Source organism: Myodes glareolus, chromosome 23 (genome assembly GCF_982192425.1).
Source record: "Myodes glareolus chromosome 23, mMyoGla1.1, whole genome shotgun sequence".
Taxonomy (NCBI): Eukaryota; Metazoa; Chordata; class Mammalia; order Rodentia; family Cricetidae; genus Myodes; species Myodes glareolus.
Genome location: NC_142048.1, coordinates 39296106 through 39301452, shown reverse-complemented (window position 1 = coordinate 39301452; position 5347 = coordinate 39296106). Strand labels below are relative to the sequence as shown.

The following is a 5347-nucleotide window of genomic DNA, read 5'->3' as shown; positions in this document are numbered from 1 at the left end:
TTGCTATCGGTTTGTTTTCTGAGCATTCTCACACTGAGAACAGGTAACAACACCTGTGTGAGAGAAGAAGTTGCCGGGGTCTACCCTTGGCTCAGGTTCTGAGGTGGGAAAGGGGCATTGGCACAACGAAATCTTCTGACCTTCAAGTGGTCCCGGGTAGCTCAGGCCGACTTTGTTTATACCTAGACAGAGGTTTTCTTACCGGGGTTACACAAACAGCTTTATTATTGATTTCTATTTTTGAATTTAAGAGATACATCACAATTTAAGGAATATTCAAACCCAGACAATTCTTTCATGTCTGTAAGATATATTTTTATGCAGCTCCCTTTTCTACAAGAGGGTCTCATGTCTCCACATCTCCGTAAAAGGCAAACCTCAACAAAGCCCTCTTTTCCCATCTCACTATACCATTCTTCTCCCCCAATATAAACTCCTGTGTATAAAAATGGATCTGTCCATTCCATATTTTATGTTGTAGTTTCTTTGTCTTGGAGCATACCAGGTCCTACCAATGATTCTGTGCTTGGTGTCCAGGGAACTTACTCTCAACAGTTGGCCCCATGTGTATTCCTGAGGCCTTTTCCATATTCTGTGTATGCATGTATACTGTGAGACATAGCTAATGTTCCAAGTGTTGCGTTCTCATATGTACCTGTCTCCATTGAGCCTGAAAAGTTCCCAGGGTTGGGAGTCGTACTTCTCATATCCAGATAAGAAATTTGAGAAGCATTAGGTCCCCTGTTGAATCTTAGGGGAAAATGCTGGGGAGAGCACAGAATTTCCAGGGACCCTTACTGCTGTTGCAGGTGTGACTGACAAAGTAAAACTAAGAACTGCCCGAAGAAATAGAAATATAACGAGAGAGAGAGAGAGAGAGAGAGAGAAAAGAGTCTGCAAGCTGCACGGATTTTGCAAATTCCTACGCTGTCCCGTGGACTACTGGTCCTTGCCAAATGAGAGTCTATTTCCACAGGTGCCTTGCCCTGACGCAACCCGTTAGACAGGTAGGCACATGCTGGTCTGAGATTAGGCCGCACAGCTCCCAACAAGACGTCTCTCTAAGGTAAGTGTCAGGAGCTGGAGGGAAGAGACAGCTCAGGATTCATTGCTCTTGTAGAGGACCAGGTTCGGGTCCCAGCACCTACATGGTGACTAACAGCCATCCATAACTCCAGTGTTAGGGGATCCGATTCCCTCTTCTGGACTTAGTAGGCACACCATGTATACAGACATATACACAGGCAAAGCACTCCTACACAAAATAAACCTTAAAAAAATAATACTTAGTAAAGTACCAGGGGTGTAAAAGAGAGCCTCAGCAGACAGGAGGTGGAAGAGCAATGGAAAAAAAAAATCATATAGACCAGGTATGATGGTGCACACCAGCACCAGAGAGGTGAAGGCTAGCCTGGGCTACATGAGACCTATCTACCAAAAAAAAAAATTCATAACCCTATTTATGTTGTCTTTATCAGCGGGAGAAACAATTTTCCACTTACACAGAGAATGTGAGATTCATAGCCGGTCTCTTCCACACACAGAACACCTTGACCCCTGAGCCATCACCGTAGATCTGGCTACCCTCAGTAACTGCTGAATGCTTCCCCTTGCAGAGGCCACACCCACTTGCCTTTGGCAAGCAATTGCTGCCACCTGGCCTGAAATCCTGAGTGTTTTATGAGCTGCCCATGTACAGTAAGAAAACAATAGAATTTATGTATGTCAGGTCATTTTTCAGATTTCACGGGCTTTTAAAAAATTGGGTTATTGGTGATTTGAGATGCCAGTTTTAAATTGGTAGGAAGAAAAGATGAGAAGGATTGGGAAAGATATTCTATGAAGAACAAGGACTGACTACTTTAAAGCCATCCATTCAGAAGTATGTAGGGGGGGGTCGCTGTTGGAGAGCTGGCTCGGGTTAAGAGCTCTGGTTGCTCTTCCGTAGGAGCCAGTTTAAATTCCCCAACACCTGTAACGCAGCTCAAAGCCTTCTGTAACACCAGTACCATTGGGATCCAATATTTTATCTGGCTTCCATAGACACTGGACAAACATTTGGGTAAAACACACATACAAAAGTAAATCTTTAAAAAAATTTAAGTATGTTTTAGACTGAGGAGACAGCTAAGCGGATAAAGCACTTGGCATCCAGGATGAGGACCAGAGTTCAGATCCCTGGGACCCATGTCAAAGTGGGACAGGGGTCGGGGGCATAATAGCTAAGAGGTAGAGCCTATGCCTCGCATGCATAAAGCCATGGACTGGATTCCCAGCACCATAAAAATAACGGTGCAGGCATGGTAGATCCTGGTACTCTGGTAGCAGAGACAGAGTCTCTGGGGCAAACCTGACTAGCTAGACTGGCCAGAATTGGCAAGGTCCGCGTTCAGGGAGAGACCTCCCCTCAATAAATATAAGGTGGAGAGGGATCAAGGAAGACACCCGATACCAACATTGGGTATCTACACACGTGCACCACTACTTAGTTTTGGTTTCCCCTTGGACACACATCATATGCATAGACATATACGTTACACACTACACACGACAAATACTTAGAAAACAACAACAAAACTGTGTACCTGTGAAATCTTAGCTCTGATAATAACAATGGAACTGCTAGGGAGTGTGTAAGAAAGTACTGAAGATGAAGAAAAAAACAGCATGTTTTTATTGAGGGGATAGAGCCAGAAGCAAAGGAGTAGGGGTGGGGATAAATGTTCTGGGCCAAAAGATGGTAATCGATGGGATAGTTTTATTTCTTTACAGATTTAGGTGCTGAAAATTAAAAAAAAAGATTCGAGGATGCCAAGCACATACGCTACCATGAGCTACCCTCTCTGCCCTAACTGGATATTTTAAAGCCTTTGCTTTTCATTTGCACGGCATGCGGGGTTCTGCGTGGTTCCTCAGGTGTACAACCCCAAACCTGAGGACTGGCTATAACCTGCCCTCCCAGCCTCATTTTCCTTTCCACACACTCCGCTTTCCAGTCAGACCGGACCGGAAGGGTGGTTCCTGGAGTCAGCCACCACCCTCGGGGGGCAGATGACCTCTGCCATTCCTAGCCCAGTTTCTTTTTTGCTGCCTCCCTGCCTCTAGTATCTCGATTGTCCTATAAACCTGACCTCTCTCCACAGACTGAACTCTTCCCCACAACCAAATCAGACTCTCTGGTGTTCTCCCAAAGTATCGCTATTGAATTTCCAGAGGTCATGGCTGCTTTTTGCTCTCTGGATCTTTTTGATGTGATGCCATCTTAATCATACTGGTATTTCTTTATTCTTCCTCATGCTTAGGCATAATGTGTGAGTCATGATTACTTCTGGAATAAAAGTATTCATAGGAGACAGGTGAATCACAAGACATTAAAGTTCATATATATATGGAGGGGAGGGACTGAGACATCCCTGGCTGTCCTGGAACTCGCTCTGTAGATCAGACTGACTTTGAACTCAGAGATCCATCTGCCACTGCCTCCCAAGTGCTGGGATAATAGGTGTGTGCCACCACCACCTATTTATAAAGACAATGCTTCTGAACATGTATATTCATTGTTTAATATTTAGTGACCGTGGTCTGTGTGCCAGGCTGAGTGATAGAGATACACAGTGCTGAATCAGTTTCTGGAAGCTTCTGTCTTTTAGGGATCATTTAGAAAAGCGCTTGTAATAGCGTTCTCTAGAGTAACATAATTTATAGAATGACTCTTTATATACATAGAAAGGGAGTTAGAATGAGTTACAGGCTGTGGTCCAGATAAGCCAACAAAGGTTGGCTATGAACAGAAAGTCCAAGAATCCAGGAGTTGTTCAGTCAATGAGGCTGGGTGTGTATGTCTCAACTCAGTATAGCCTGGAATCCCAGAGATAGGCTCTAATGCCAGTAAAGGAGCAGACTTCCTAGGCAGGCAAGAGCAAGCAGGCAATGAGCAAAAGTTTCCCTCTTCCATGTCCATATATAGACCTTCAGCAGAAAGCGTGGCTCAGATTAAAAGTGGGTTTACCCAGCTCAAAAGATCTAGATTAAAGGTGTGTCTTCCCTCACAGGTGTGCCCTCCATTTTGGGCTTTTAGTTAATCTAGATGAAGTCAAATTGAGAACCAAAAATAGCCATTACCACACTACTATTTACTAAGAGTTTCTCAGATGGGAGGTGGGGGCGCACACCTTTAATCCCAGCACTTGGGAGGCAGAGGCAGGTGGATCTCTGTGAGTTTGAGGCCAGCCTGGTCTACAAGAGCAAGTTCCAGGACATTAGGGTTGTTACATAGAGAAACCCTGTCTCAAAAAAAAAAAAAAAAAAAAAAAAAAAAAAAAAAAAAGAGTTTCTCATCATCATGGTAGGAGAGTTCTTTAAAAAAAAATTATAAGTACTTGTGTGTACACATGCGTGTGCTCAAGGAGCTGATTCTTTCCTTCTACCATGTGGGTCCCGAAAATCAACTTGGGTTGTCAGATTTAGTGGCAAGCACCTTCATTTGCTGAGCCATCTTGATAGCCCAGTAGGAAGGTTCTTCTTTTGTTCCTTTCTTTTTGCTGTTGGTTTTGTTTTTGTTTTTGAGGCAGAGTCTCATGTAGCTCAGGCTAGCCCCGAACTCACTTGCAGCTACCTTGAAATCCGATGTTTCTGCCTCTACCGCCCAAATCCTGGGATTTTTTTTAACAGTTTATTATAATTTATTTTATTTAACAATCTAGGAAGTTCGCAGCCATGAGAAGTTCCAGCGCAATTTCGGGTGCAATTGGGAATTCAGGAATCTCGGTGGAGCTGTTAGTGTAGCAGACCTTGTAGGTAAAGTACATGCACACTTTGGAGAGCACATGTGAAGGGATCTCTCTAAAATTGACCTCATTGGTTTCATTTTCGGCAAATTGACCTGGTCCACTCAACATGGCCTTTATTGTTCCTGATGTTAATGCATGTTCTCTTTTTACAATAAATTCATGGCCATCAGAAGATATTAATTTGACATACATGGCGTCAGGGCCTTCACAGCTACCATAGGTTTTCTCTTCTCCATCCATTATGTTCTTATAAAATTCTACTTGATCCCACAGGAACTTCAGCAGTTTCCTGGCGAAGCGGAGACACGCAGCTAACAGCTCGAGTATGGAGGAAGTGCCTTGTCGTTCTCACCCAAATCCTGGGATTTTGCAGGCCATACCACACCTGGTTTTATGTGGTGCTGGACCCTGAGGGCCTCCTGCCAGGCAGGCAGATAGCCAGCTCTCATCCCCACTGGTCTTGAAGAAGCAAAAACCATATTACATCTGCAGAGGACAAAGTGACAGGCTATGGGTACAGAGAGCACTGTAGTGAGATTTCATTTATATTTTAATAA

General features: G+C 44.0%; 1 pseudogene; it reads right to left on the bottom strand.

Moving 5' to 3' along the window:
* Window positions 1–4658: 4658 nt before the first annotated feature.
* On the bottom strand, window positions 4659–5147 carry LOC125414297 (elongin-C pseudogene; annotated as a pseudogene).
* Window positions 5148–5347: the final 200 nt, after the last annotated feature.